Source organism: Cavia porcellus, unplaced genomic scaffold, assembly GCF_034190915.1.
Source record: "Cavia porcellus strain 051 isolate PalLab524CR breed Dunkin Hartley unplaced genomic scaffold, mCavPor4.1 scaffold_27, whole genome shotgun sequence".
Lineage (NCBI taxonomy): Eukaryota > Metazoa > Chordata > Mammalia > Rodentia > Caviidae > Cavia > Cavia porcellus.
In genome coordinates, this window is record NW_026947510.1 from 26,357,999 (window position 1) to 26,373,844 (window position 15,846).

The following is a 15,846-nucleotide window of genomic DNA, read 5'->3' on the forward strand; positions in this document are numbered from 1 at the left end:
ACATTGAAATGTTTGGATAGTCAAGTTTAGATTAAGGTATTTTGTTCTAGCAGCTGAACAAGGCAGCAGACAAGGCCAGAATACACACAAGTCTCCTGTTTATTGATTTATTATAAGTGCCAAAATTGCTTTTATTTTGACATGCAGAAAGGTGCATTCAGGTTCTAAAATTGTATGTCCCAGAACTAGGTTACATAAGAACAATGTGGCTCACTGTGAGTTTTCTTAGAAGGGGAGGGGAGGGGAAAAAAAAATCTCATTACTATTGTAGGTTCTTGAAGATTTTTGTATAATTTTTACAGACTACTGGTAGAAATTTTTCTTCATGTGTAAACAATAAACCATTCCCCTACCTCAGCTATCCAGTCTGGGAAAATATTCTTATGAAATAGCAATCCTCTAAAACACCAAAGGCATATTAACTAGGGTTTTTTTTTATTGTTGGCACTGAATATAAATCAACATTAAATCTGAGACCATTTTTAGTGTCAGATTCCCAAATCTAAAATAGAGTATACAAATAAAAAAAATTGGCAAAAATGTTTTACTTATGTTTTATGCATCTTGTAATGGTTGAGATTCCTCATTTAGAATTCAAACATCCCCCTTCAGAGTCCATATGGAATAAATTTTAGGGACTGCCAAAAATAATGAAGAAATGCTTTGGCCTAAGAAAATAATATAGTTTTAAATTTTCAGTTATAGTAAGCAACTAGTTTTTCTCTATACAGAAGGACACTTATTGTCCTATCCATCAAAGACTAAAACATGGTTCAGTATTTCATCCATATTTGTTTTTAAAACCATTAGGTAAAGGAAGTTGTGTCTGTTTGGAATCTTTTGATTTCATTTAATAAAAGGGAAAAAAAGAAAAAGAAAAAAAGAAAAAGAAAATGGGGAGTGAGGGATTTGACTGGCTGTTGAGTCAGAAAGGCAGTTCTAATTGTGTGAGAAGCCCAGACTAGCCGTCTGTTCTTGCAGTCCTTTCTACCTTGCCTTACTCAGTACAGTAGTGTCACCTTTAGATGGACTGTATGGCAGCAGAAATGGCTATGAGACTTTTAGATTTAATACCTCATAAATAGTATGCTGAGGTAAAAAAAAAAAAATGTGTGTCCTAGCAAAATCTTGGGCCTTACTCTGGTGGCCGTGGTTTGAGGCAGAAGGCCTGCTCATTACATTGGCAGGGTGGGATGACACACATGGGTGTGTTTACACCAACCAGGGCCTCCCTTCAGATGCGAGGATCCCACCTAAGTACAGCTGAGAATTTGGCAGTAACTTGATTCTTGAAAGAAAAGCAGGGGTTTGGGGGTTTGTTTTGTTTTGATTTGTTTTGTTGACAAAGGAAAAAATGGGAAAAATTTGGGAACTGCCAACAAAAATCCCTTGCACCTGCCTAACTGTAGTCTTGGGGGAAGTTTATCTTACCATAATTTCCTTCACCCTCCAGCAATGAGAATTTATCAACCCATTATTTGGCGAATACATGGTCTAAAGGAGTACTTTATTCAGCAGATACAACAGGAGCCAACCCCCATGATTCTTATAACTCATGTATCCATTTAAATTGATTCTACTCTGGTTTGAAACACCACTCTGGTTTCGATAAACTACTTGTGGAGTTTTAAGAAAAGCTAGATTTGACAGAAAGTATATTACAGTTTTACCTTTAGTTTTTCTACACAATGTATAATGAAGTATTGTGGAACTAAGCTTTCCTATAATAAACTCCTGGTTGCACTTCAGTTACGGTGTAGTGTAGAGCACTCATTGCACCGAAAAATAACAAAAAAACAAAAAACAACTTAATAAAATCTAAAGTCTCTTATTTTTTTCCTACTTCTCTAGATATAATCATTTATCTGGCACATGTAATTGAGCTTTTTAAAAACAATTGTAAAATTGTCCTGTTTTCATCCTAATTTGTAGTTTCTTTCTACTCACAGCTGATCCTGTTTGCATAATGATCAGTAACACTATTGCCCTTAGCAAAGAGCATCCCGCCTGGGTTGTTTATGAAGCTAAGTACACAATGCTATACACAAAGCTAAGAATACAAGGCACGGAGGGGAAAATCTAAGGATAAGAATGTATCCAGGATACAGTGCAGTCCACACTTAATGAACTGCTTCACTTAAGATTTAAATGTTTTCTTATCTAACTGGTGCTTTAAGCCATTTGTACCTAACTAGATACAAAAACTCTAAACCTAACTAGTGCTCCCTGAAAATAGGAGAATCTAAAACGTGACACTGTCATCATCACCATGATTATTATTTTTGTTGGTGTCACCAGTCTCTTTGTGGTTCTTTCCTTCACTATTTTGCTCCCATACCATAAGAAAATATTATTTCTCTTATTCCAACTGTCTTTAGATAGCTTATCTCACTTTTTTTCAGTCTGAATCCAAGTTTTAATCCAACATGTGTATATTTTGCCTACTCAAATGTTCACTAAGGAGACAAAACCAATCTCTGTTCAACTTGTCAGTACCATAACGCTACCTTTTTTTTAATCCTGGCTGTTTTCTTGATGGTAAGTAACACAGTCCACACAGACTTCTTTAACTCCTGTTTGCCCCATGTGCACACATACACACACACACACATACTCACACACACACACATACACACACACACACACACACACACACACACACACACACCCTCCTCCTCCAGTCTGAGTATTTATTGTAAGCCTATTGGGTGAAAAAACTAATCACTGTTAAGATATGAGATAGATAAAATATGATGTCTACTTTTAATTATAATCTTATGTTAGCTTATCATATAATGAAGCTAGTTCCTCTCAATAAGTCCCCTACATCCACCTGAAAGAATTTGAGTCCTCTATATACTACTTCTTTATAACATTTGACTTTTTAACCAAATGCAGAAATACCTGGGAGAGCTTTTAGAATTTGAAACCAACTCATTCACCAAGGCCAAATTGTGTATTGTCTTTATCATTGTACAGTATTTTACTTGCATTGATAATGCATGTATAATTTGTTCTTTAAAATACATATACAGTGGTACTTTAGTTTAGAAACTTAATTTGTTTTACAGTTTTAGGGAAGATAGCCACATTTGTATTTGCGTGGGAAAGAAGACCGTGGTAGTTTTTGTAACTTAATGCAGAATTTGCAAATGGAAGCAAAATGTCGTTGAATGCTTTTGTTTCAGAACCAAACTTTTTGCCAACTGAAATGTTTATGGACTGAAGTATTATTGTATATGTACATAACGTTACAGATAAAACTGAAATTCCTTTTGCTGCTAGTCCCACTCCCAGTTCCTTTCTGCCTTTGCGGGAAACTCTGACAGGTGCAGTTCTGAACAACAGTTCTCGACTATTTTGTATATATTTCTATTGATGTACATATCAATAATATATAATTTAGATTTATCTTATGCAAATAGATACAGTGTAAATATGTTTTTAGCAACATATTTTCACTCAACAATAAAATGTCATTGAAAGGACATTTCTAATGGAACAGAACAGCATTTTAATTTTTGTTTTTTTATGAAATTATAATTTTCATTTCTGTGATTACTAGGAAGGTTGAATTTTTAGCGTATTTATTAGCTAATTTTATTTCTTAAATTGTAGACCTGTTCACCTGACCAGGTCGAGGGCCCAGCAACCTAGCTCCTCAGGTGTGTGTCCCTTCTCCGGGTTGCGCTTTGACCGACCTCCTGCTGTCTTATTTAGCTGTGACACCTCCACAGGCCAGTCACCTTCCACAAAACCCACCTCTGAGCACATGGTGCTCTCGGGGGACATCTGGATGTGAACCAAAACACTTTCCTAGTATTCTTTTGTTTTTCAATTTTTATTTTTTATTAGTACATGTTCATAATACGTAGTGACCACATTTTGTAGGGAGTTGGTTACATGCATCTAACACACCTTAATTCTTGTTTCATGCCCTTTCCCTAGCCTTCCTCCCCTTGCCTCCATCTCTCAGTTCCCTTCCCTTTTGCAAAAGGTCTGCCTCCTTATTTCTCAGTATCTTAGTAGTTTGTCAGTTTGAGTCTCTTTAGTTTTTAAAAAGCAGTTAATATCTTTTGAGAATTCTGATCATTTTGTCTCCTTCCAATTTTTATATCATTTTCTTCCTCTTGCTTTATTGAAATCATCTAAGGCCATCTAAGGTTTACTGGGGTGAGTAAACCAGGTACTGCAAGTGTCCGAGACATCTCTAGCTTATTTCTGGTTTTAATGAACACTTACACAGTTGTACCAACAGATTTAATATTTGCTCTACGTTTGCAATAGATATTTCAGTAGGCCTCTCTTTATTACACCCTGCTCTTGCACTTCAGGATTCTGTAGACTTAATAAATTACCTTTTTAAAAAATCTTTTTATTTTGTATAATAAAATAACAGGAGAATAACAATAGTCAATACATTAAATATTGTTATATTTAAAGAAGTTGATGAGGGTACAAAATGTGGGTATAAAAAGTTCTCCAATTGGTATTAATACAAAACTTCCTTTTTAATGAACTAAGAGATACTAATAGTATAGCTTACTTGTGTTTTTCCTTTTCCTTACTGTCCTTTTCCCTTTCATCCATCCTAGTTCTTTTTTCCTTTGAATAATTTTTTTCCTATTTCACAATATCTATTGTACATTTCAGAATTTATTTACTATTTCAGTTTCTCACACCAAGGAGCTAATATGATGTTCACACATGTAAGTCTGCTTTTTACTTATGAGTATGATCTCATTACATACATTTACATATTAAAGTCTCAAGTTTATCCTTCTTTATGATTGAGTAGTATTCCATTGTGTAAAAAATACTACCTTTTTATCCATTCCTCAGTTGATGGGCATTTGGTTGTTTCCAAGATTTAGCTATTACAAATCATGCTGCTGTAAACATGGATGCACTTAAATCTCTGTGGTATTATGTTTAATTTCTTCTGGGAACATCCTCAGAAGGAGAATAGCTAGGTCAAATGGGACCTCTAGTCCTAGTTTGTTGTTGTTGTTTTATTTTGTTTTTTGAGGAATCCCACACTGATTTCCAGAGTAGTTACACACTCTACACTCCCACCAATAGTGAAGAAGGGTTTCTTTTTCCCTGCAGCCCCTCCAGCATTTGTTACTGGTTGATTTCTTGGTGATAGCCATTCTTTCTGGGGTGAGATGGAATCTCAGTGTTGCTTTAATTTGCATCTGTGGAATGACCAATGAGGTTGAACATTTTTTCATATATTTATTTGCCATTTGTATTTCGTCTGTAAAGCATGTATTCTTCTCAAATGCCCATTTTTGGATTGAGTCTTAGAATTTGGGAGAAAGGTCTGATTTTTTTCAAATCTTTACCTTTAATTTTTTTTTTTTTTGTACTGGGGATCAAACTCACAATCTTTCACTTGCCAGGGCAGACACTTATGCTGCTAAGCTAAACTCCTGGCCCTATGTGTTCCAGATAGTAGTTCTTTGAGGAACAATTGGCTAAAATTTTTCCCACTCTGTGAGTTATCTATTCATTTTGTTGTTGATTTCTTTAGCTATACAAAAGCTTTTTAATAAGATGAGATCCCAGTTGGTGATTCTTTGAAGTATTTTCCTGTGCAGTCTGATTTTGTTCATGAGCTCTACCTATTCCTTTGTCTTCAAAATTTTTACCAACTTTCTCTTCTATTTTGATATTTAGATGTTTGCTCCATTTTGACTAATTTAGTGCATGGTGCTAGGCATGGGTCTAATTTTAGGCTTTGGCCTATATAGAGAGAGCAAGTTTTTCCAGCACCATTTATTAAAGAGGCTTGCCTTTCATCCAGTGAAGTGTTGACCTCTTTGTCAAAGATAAGGTGGCTGAGTATATTTGTAGTTGTGTCTGCATCTTCTAGTGTGTTCTACTGACCCTCAGGTTTGTTTTTGTTTGTTTTTGGTTGGTTGGTTTGTTTGTTGTTTTGCCAGTACAAGGGTGATTTTATCAAAGTAGCTTTGTGGTATAATTTCAAGCTAGGGATTGTGATGCCTCCTGCCTACCATTGTTGCCTAGGATTGCCTTTGCTTCTAGGTCCCTTGTGGTTCCAGATGAATTTTAGGAATTTGTTCTCTAGTTCTGTGAAGTATGCTAATGGTGTTTTGATCAGGATTGAATTAAATCTGTTGAACAATTACAGGAGTATGGCCATTTTCACTATGTTGATTCTTCCTATCCATAAGTAAGAGCTATCTTTCCATTTTATATATCTTCAATCTCCTTTTTTTCAGAGTACTGTAATTTTCAACATATAGATCCTTTACTTCCTTTGTTAGATTAATTCCTAAGTTTGTGGTTTGTGGTGTTTTTTTTTTTTTGTATGCTATTATGAAGGGTATTATTTTCCTATTTTCTCTTTCAATGAGTTTGTTGTTTGTGTACAGGGATGATGTTGATTTTTGATAGAGTTTTGGGAGTCTTTTATGTAGCATATCATGTCATCTGCAAGTAATGATAATTTAACCTCTTATCTTCCTATCCTTATTCCTTTTATTTCTCTCTCTTGTCTAATTGCTCTGGCTAATGTTTCCAGTGCTATATTGAATAGGAGATGTGATAGTGGACATCCTTTTCTTATTTCTGATTTTAGAGCGAAAGCTTTCAGTTTTTGTCCATTTAGTATGATGTTGGCTGTTGGTTTGTCGTAGATGGCTTCTATCAGATTGAGATAAAGACCATGTATTATGATTTTCTGTAGGTTTTTTTTTATCATGAGTAAGTATTGGACTTTGTGAAAACCTTTTTCTGGATCTATTGAGATGATCATGTGGTTTTTGTCTTTGGCTCTGTTGATATGGTGTACAACATTTATTGGTTTGAGGTTTGTTTTTTGTTTTTTGTTTTTTTGGTTTTTTTTATTTGTTTTTATTAGGGACCAAACGCACAATCTTGTGCTTGCCAGACAGGCACTTATACCACTAAGGTAAATCCCCGGTCAACATTTACTGGTTTGTAGATATTGATTTATTGGTTTGTGTCTTCATTCCTTGGATGAATCCCACTTGATCATGATGTATAATCTTCTTGATCATTTGCTGCATTCTGTTTGCTAGTATCTTATGGAAGAGTTTTACATCTGTGTTCATTAGGAAGATTGACCTATAGTTGTCTTTTTGGTTGGCTCTTTCTTTGCTTTTGGTATCAGAGTAATACTTGTCTCCAGGAATGAGATCAGGAGTACTACCTCCCTTTCAGTTTAATTAAAGAGTTTGAAGAGTATTGGTATTAAATCTTCTCTGAATTTCTTGTAGAATTCAGCCATGAATCCATCAGGACCTGGGCTTTTCTTTGTTGGTAAGTTTTTAATTACATTTTCAATTTCATTGACTGATACTGGGTTATTCAGAATTTTTTTTAGCTTCTTGATTCAGCTTTGGTAATTCATACATATCCAGGAATCTGTCCATTTCTTCTGTTTTCCATCCTATGAGGTTTTCAAAGGAGGTATTGATAATCTTCTGAATTTCCATAGGATATATACTCATTGCATGAATTTGAATCTCTTCCCTTTTTTATAAGATTGTCTAAGGGTTTATTAATTTTATTCTAAGAATCAACTCTTTAATTCTTTTCTTACACTCAATTGCATTAATTTCAGTTCTGATCTTTGTAATTTCCTCCCTTCTCTGGGCTTTGGGCTTGACTTCTTCTGTAGCTTGAGGTGTAAATTAGATTGTTTATTTGTGTTCATTCTGTCCTGACATAACAGTTCACCACTATAAATTTCTCTCTTAGTACTATTTTCATTGTGTCCTACAGGTTCCATTATATTATGTCTGCATTTTCATTTAATTGTAGATATTGTTTAATTTCTTTTTTAATTTCTCTGTGACCCATTAGTTATTCAGAAGGCTATTTTAATTTCCACGTGTTTATGGAGTTTTATGGTTTCTTTTGCTATTAATTTCCAGTTTCATTGCACTATGCTCAGATAGTAAATATGGAATAATTTCAGTTCTTTTACATTTACTTAAGCATCTTCTATCAGCTAGTATAAGGTCTGTTTTAGGGAACAACCCATGCACAGCTGAGAATGCATATTCTGATGTTGTTGGGTGGAATATTCTGTTAACATGTACTAAGTCCATTTGTTCACAGGTTTGGTTCAGTTCTGATACTTCTTTTCTGATTTTTTTGTCTGGTTGATCCATCCATTTATGACAATGGGATATTAACATCTACCATTACAATTGTATTATTGCTCATTTGATTTTTCATGTCTGTTGATATTTGTCTTATATAGTTGGGTGCTACCATATTTGATGCTTCCATAGTTATGATTATTATCTCTTCTCAAAGGTTTTCCCTAACCTGTATGACATTCTTTATCTCTTTTGGTCATTCTTTGTTTGAAGTTCACATTGTCTGCAAACATAATAGCTACCCTGCTTTTTTCTAGGTTCCTGTTGCATGGAGTATTGTTTTGACGTTTAGTCTATGAGTTTCTTTTTGAGTTAAATGTGTTTCTTATATACAGCATATTGTTTCATCTTGTTTCTTGATCCATCTGCCAACCCATTTCTTTTGATTGGTGAGTTGGGGCTATTTATACTGATGGTTATAACTGATATGTGTTAGCATATCTTTGTTGTGTTATTTTTCTGTTGTTGGTTCTCTACTTTTCTCTTCTGTTTAATTGCTTGCCCTGCCTGATGGTTTCTTTCTGTTGTTATTCTTGGAATTGTTGTCATTTTTATCTCTAGAATATCTTTCAGTACCCTTTGTATAGTGTTGGAGTTCATGAATTTCTTCAGTTGTTCTTTGTCATGGAAATATTGTCTTTTTCCACTAATTTTGAAAGATAGTTTTTAAGGATACATCAATCTGGTTTGGAAGTTGTTTTCTTTCAGGTTTTGAAATACTTCAAATTTGCTCTTGATTTGAGGCTTTGTGTCAAGAAATTTGCCTTGATTCTGATAGGCTTTTCTTATAGGTGATCTGTTTCTTCTCTGTAACAGCCTTTAATATTCTATTCTTATGCTGAATTTCTGAGATCTTATTTATTATATGTCTGGGTGAAGATTTATTTTGTAAACCAATTACTTCTAAAAGTTTCTGTCAGTCTTCTGTATTTGTAAAGTAGAAGTTCTAGTATATGTATAATTTGTCATTGGTTAAATTTTTATGAGTGTAGGATTTTAAATTTACTGCTTCTGTTTCTTAGTTTTCAACAGAACTGGATCCAATTCTATTATTTCTTTTTTTCCTTTTTAATATATTCTTTCCTTGATTTCCTTGAATATTTTGTCATTTAATCCCCTGTCACCAGGCCCTCATTTATTCTGGATAACTATCTTCCTGCAGCCTGCATTCTACACTGCAAACAAATGGCAGTGGAGATTCTAAGCTGCATTTATTTGAGTGACTTACTGTGAGGTCATTTTAGTTCAGTGTGCTGTGTAGCTTTCCAAGAATAATTTAATGACATTTCTGTAGAAGCTGGATTCTTAGGCAAAAACCATTGAATATCATATATATTAAACTTTTAGCAGCAACAGTAGTAAAGGAATATAAACATACTTGTTTACCTTCTTCAGGATTGATGTTTATTCCAGAAATGTTTACACATCCTCAGAGGTAAAAGATAGCTCTGTCATGGTCCCAGGGCCTCAGGAATGAGGCCTGACAAATTCTCAACAAGATTCTTTGGGAGAAGCTGTGTTAGCGTTGGTTAACCTTAACAGCTTTCTGTTTTCTGTACTCAACCTTTCCTGTTTTTAGTTTATTTTTGGAGCCTCAGAATTCAGTGGTTGAGGCTCTCAAAAGCCTCTAAATGAGATGCTGCTATTTGCGTTATGAGTTCTTGAAAATTCCCTCAGGTGGAAAGTCCTTAATTAGTGAGAAAAGTACATTTTGCTACGTAAGTTTATAATGCAGGGTGTACTGGAGAAATGTTTTAGTTCACAGAAAACTGTTTCAAAGGCCCCTGGAACTAATAGCTATTCTTTGCATTTCCATCGTTCCTATTGTTGCTTAAGGATTTTGAAGACAATTTCATTCAGCTACTTTCCTAAAGTTCCTTGTGCTCATTAGCCAAGGCAGCTAATTAGGGTTTGAAACTCTGTTAGTCTAAAGAATACACAAGTCACATGCAGCTATTGAGCAATCAACATTGTTCAGATACAGTAGGTATCATTATATGAAGCTAATTTGACAGTCTTGAAGCTCTGTGCCCAAATTGTGGTTTTTCCCATGGAAACTTAGCTCAGTTGTTCTTTCTGAGGTACTGAGGACCTACTTAAAGGAGTTAATAGTGAGTCTTCTAAATGTTTTGATGGAAATATTCCCTTTATTGTGTTTTTGTTCAATCTATGTTGATTGTTACAGAATTCTGTTTAACTTGTTCATTTTACCTAGATCTCAATAGAGATTGCTCTAAACATCAATTCATGTTAATTTAAGTCCAAAAGTGAGATTTTTACAGGTTTAGTTATTCTCCTAGTTAAGATTGGGGCAGAATCTGTCCCAGTGGTCACTTGCTGTGCTGTACTTCGGCATAGCAAAAAAAAAGCCGTGTCAAAAGATCACTGTCCCAGACCCACAAGTGTAAAACTGTTGAGGCACTGAACACAGTTCAACTTCCTAGACAGGCATTTGACAGCTTTCTTAGAGACCCCACCTGCATTTTTTTCCTGATGCCTCCTGTCTCTCCCCACAGATTTATATGCTCCCTTCTAAGCTCATTGAGCTCTTTACCAAGCATATCCCCCACCCGCCTGGGGCCTTTGCCACTTGTGTCCTCTCCTCACTGCAAGCCTCCTGTGCCTCACGGCCAGATCACAGACTACTACTCCCAAGTTTTCAACTATTCCAGCACACACAAGCTTCTTCCTGTGAGGTTTCTCCACTTCGTGTGGAATTTCAATCCATAGCTGTTTCCAGAAAAATAATTTTAAGTGGATTTTTCGGAATACCTCTGTTTTAATACATAGACTCAAGAATTCTTTTAAATTTGAATATATGGACTTTTTTATACTCTTAAAAGGATATGCTTTTATGTTTCCCTTTCAGCCCTTTCATTCTGATGCCCAAGTATTTTACCTGGCACCTAGTGGATATTTATACTTATTTGTTGCACAAATAAATGGAGTTCTCTGCATGTGGGAGAAAATAATTGAATTTTGAAATACATGAGAATAAGTTCTTAGCATATTGCCAAGTGGACTCAAGTTGGTTATTTGTTTGCTTGAATTCATTTGTGTTGGTCTGCTTGATTTTGCTTAGAAGAGAGATTAGTTTACAGCTGTCTTGAGCCAGGCACTCTGCTGAGATCCCTTAGGTGTTTAGTATTGATCTGGTATGTATGCATTTGTGGCTACTGCATAATTTAATTTGTAGTGCACAAAAACGTCTATAAAATAATGTAACTGATCTTTAACCAACATACTAGTACTTTCCTATTCAGATCACTGTTACTGCCTTCAAATTAGTCATCTTTTGAGACTATTCTTTATTCATCCCACTATAGTCACACTTCAGAGATCTTTACAAGGTAAATGTATGAAGTATAACTAGAGGATATGGTCAAGGAGAGGTAAAGGGGACAACAGGGTAGAAAGGTACAAATTGGCTATTAATATTTTGCTCCATTCATCAATTAATTACTGTGCATGTCATAGGGATTTTATCTCATACTAAGATATTAATTGTGATTGGAAAACTTGACTGTATTTTTAAGTCTGGCTTAGAAATATCTGCCCTTGCATTTCAGTATCACATTACTTTCCATGGAGAATGGAAACTACATTAGAGATATGAGTAATTGAAAAAAAAATTAAATTTAATGTAGCAATAGTAGGAAAAGCTACCTAAATATTGCATAATGGTTATGAATGTGTAGTTTCTTTGTCTTGTTCAGATTGTTTAAATGCAATTTGATTCCATTCATTCATTGCTTTTAAAATTCTAATTTACTATTCATAACAATTCACATTTGTTAGCTCTGTTCCTAGACATGTTCTCCCTAGCTGGATATCTTTACCTTTCTTATATAAGTAAGATATTGTAGTCTGATATAGTCAGACAGACCTTAACTTCTATTTTCCTGCTTCTCAGTAACTGTGATGCTAAAGTTATTCTGTACTATCTCTTTTACATGATGTAAATAGTATCTATATTACAAAAATGGATGAAAATTAATTGTGTAAATGTATTTAAGAGCACTTTACACATTGATACTACATAATAAATAGTCAAAAATGCCTTTCCTTTTGTTGTTGGTTTGTGTATGTTTTTATAACAGTGTGTGCTATGTTGCTTTACCCTTTTAGTTTGCCTATATTTAATATAGTTTCATCCATGATTCTTTAGTATATGATACTTAACATAATAAATAGTAGATACAGTTTATTTACACTTATCAAGTACATGCAAATTTAATACAATATATTGTGGATACTTGTGATGTTTAAGGAACATACTTTCAAAAATATTAATAGAAATTATTCTGACTACTAGCTTGGCCTGCCATCTAGTTTCCAAGAAAAGGTCAAAATATACATTTAGATCCAAAGAATTTAACCAGATTTGCTAACCTCCTTGAGGGGAAAAAAAAATTGAACAAGAAAGGTTTGCTGTAGTCATACAGTCTGCCTCTCTTCCTTTTCAGCTCCTTTGGGCATCACATTAGATTGGTTCCCAACACAATCATGCCCTTATATTCCTGCTGAGTTTGACTGCAGTCCCATACTTCATTCTCAAGAAATGTTGGCCAAAGGCACATATGCACAAAGGTAGACACAGAAATTATCATGGGAGGCTGCAGCTGCATATGGCAAGTGAGGCCTACAGAAAATGCGAAACATATAGAATTTATTAAAAGACAAGTCTCCACCTCCAGAAGTATGATGTGAAATTCCATTATGAAAATAATTCCAGATGGACAAAGACTTAAAAATGATCTTTTAATGTAGGGGAATTATAGTCATCCATACATCGAAAGAGATGAGATATACACATGTATGTACACTGTGACCATATGCTCAGGTTTCCCTATTACTTGCTATATTTAACAAGAACTGACTGTAATTATAGGTATTTACTGTGTTTTAAAGTTTTTTCAAAGAATAAGCAAATTATATATTATACCACAAATAATAAATATTAGCATGAAGTCTTCCAATATCTAATTTTAAGTTTACTCTTAAGAAATAAAAGTAGATTGTATGAGAAATACAAGCAAAATAATTAATCATAATGATACTATACAGAATCTTGAATCTATCAAAAGCACTTTAAAATATGTCGGATATTTTGTCAACAGAAAATCTTTAATAGACACAGAATAGACAGGCTTTTTTATAGTTATGAAAGATTTAGGGTTAATGATTAATCAAAAGTTATTTGCTGGGATATTTAACCCACACAATTAATAGCTGCACATTAAATTGAAATATTGTTTATCTACTCTAAATTTTTTAGACTATACCACAGTAATTATAAAATTACTACACCCTTTTAATTTAAGTCTTATGAAGGATCATGGCAAAAATATAACTTGGGACTTCAATCATTTCCCCCCTCAAAAAAAAAAAAAAACGCAAAAGCTGCCCAGTTTGAGTTGGAAGTAAAAAGTTAGGAATCTTATTTACTAATGAATTTACTTTAATCCCTCTTTTCTTCCCTCAGATTTCTTCCTTTAGCCTTCTTCTCCTATCCTTCAGTCCTGGGAATTGGTGGACCCAGAGGTACATCTGCAGCATTAGAAGCTCTTTTTAATTATTATGTTTTTTTGTTAGTACATGTTTGCAATACATAATGATTACATTCCTCATGGGACGTTGGTACACATACATAACACATTGTAAGTCTTTTTTCATTCCTTTCTCCTCCCCACCTTCCTCCCTCTGCCTTTTGGTCTCTTTCACTTTTGAGAAAAATCTGTCTCCCTGCTTCCCATTACCTGTTTTTTTATTTTGCTCTTTGTTTATATTTTGGACTCCTCATATAAGAGAAACCATATGATATTTAAGCTGTGTTTGATTTATTTTAGTTAACATTATGATCTCAAAGTGCAGCTACTTTGCTCAAGATGGCTCAAGTTTTGTGCTGGCATGCCATTCCTAGAGTGAAAAGTGTAGCATCAATTCAGCATTATATTTTTCAGAGTGATAATGCGTAAGCATTGAAATTTTTGCTGCTTTGTACCTTTAATCCTTTAGCAAAGTTGTTTAGGGAAAATACACTTTTTTGTTATTATGTTTCATTATTGGCATGGATAAATATTCCATTCAGGGACCACCTTATAGTCCTGACTTATTAGTGAGTAGATATGACTTATCTTCTAAAAGCTTGAGTTATGCTGTGTTTATTGGTGTTTTTCTCTGGACTAGTTATGGTTTAGACCAAGAATAACCCCAAAACTGTTGGTGCTCAGAGGTGAGCATTTTGGACCATTGTTGGATCATGGGGTGCTATATTCGTAGGTGGATTCATCCACTAATGAGGTCAGTGGCTAAAAGGGCTGTTAGGAGATGGATTCTAGAAGGATGTACAGTGTCTTCCTCCCCAGCTTCTCCCTTGTCTCTGTACTTCCTGACTGCTAGTATGTGAGCAGATTCCTTCCATGCTAGGTCCTTCCACCATGCTGTTTTTGCTTTGAATCTGACTAACCATGGACTGAAAATATGAACCAAGATAAACTTCTCCTTCAAGTTGCAGGTGTCAGGTATTTTTGTCTGTGATGAGGAAATTAAGACAGGTTCAAACCATAAATGAACCTATGTAAGGAAAGAAGGATTTTTCATCTTTTAAGTATGCTTTCTATGAATAGAAATTGGAGAGTAGTAACTAATAGAAGCTTCTTTTCAGGGTAGGCTAAGTTGAAGTGGAGCAAGACTACAGGCAGAAAATTGGTTATACTGGATTGTTGGTCGATGAGGATCCAGATTACAAAAGAAGCAGTGAAAGGGACAAACTAAGGAGACTGAGGAGCTATTTAGGAGAGAGAGTCAATAATGAGTTACTAATTAAATATGAAAACTGAGACAAAGAGGAATAGAGTTTAACTATCCTAATTTGGTTCATGGTGTCTTCACAAGATGCAGAATACAAGAAGGAATAGGATTGGAGTCCAAATGGTGAGTTGACGTGTGGACATTATGCATTGAATGCCTCTTCACTTTGGAGAAGCGCTAGAGGTAGAAATGCAGTGTGGGACTCTAGAAATAGGTCTAGGCCTGGACTTACCAGTGTTTTAGAGATCTGATTTATATTGAATTATACTGCTTATTAAAAGTTATTCAGGGCTGGGGATTCAGCTCAGTGGCATAAGCACCTGCCTTGCAAGCAGGCAGTCGTGAGTTCGATCCCTGGTACCGATAAAAACGAAAAAGACAAAAAAAAAAAAGAGACTGTCTTCACATTTTTCCCTTTGTTTGTCTTTACTTATCTTTAGGATGTCCCACCACAGTATTTGGGTGTTAAGAATACAGGATCTAGGGGGCTGGGGATTTAGCTCAGCGGCATAAGCACCTGCCTTGCAAGCAGGCAGTCATGAGTTGGATCCCTGGTACCAATTAAAAAAAAAAAGAATACAGGATCTGGGACCAGGTAGATCTGGATACGAGTCATGGCTCTGCTGCTAGCTCGTTACATGGCTTCGGAGAGGTTGTTCCACCAAAACTGTCTCCTCAGTTTTCTCTTCTGAAACACAAAGGTTGTGATATTATTACTTATTTGGGTGAAACTTACTGAAATTCATTCTACAAAAACAACAGTCTAAAGTACCTTGAAAGTACTCATTAATATATTTTAATACTTATGTGATTTACTACTACTGCCATTATAATTATACCTCAGCTCTTTTCAATGCTAATTTCTTTTAAAGGT

The 15,846-nt window shown here is 34.8% G+C and overlaps 1 protein-coding gene and 1 long non-coding RNA gene across 2 annotated transcripts in view; one reads left to right on the top strand and one right to left on the bottom strand.

The window, feature by feature from the left end:
• Nucleotides 1–15,846, top strand: part of LOC134473529 (uncharacterized) — a 149,925-nt gene that overhangs the window by 85,847 nt on the left and 48,232 nt on the right. The window lies entirely within an intron of this gene.
• Nucleotides 15,374–15,846, bottom strand: part of LOC100723598 (tyrosine-protein kinase Fer) — a 449,398-nt gene continuing 448,925 nt past the window's right edge. Inside the window, exon 20 of the transcript XR_010043814.1 lies at nt 15,374–15,660. The gene's annotated coding sequence lies outside the window, so the exon portion shown is untranslated. The remainder of the gene's footprint in view (nt 15,661–15,846) is intronic.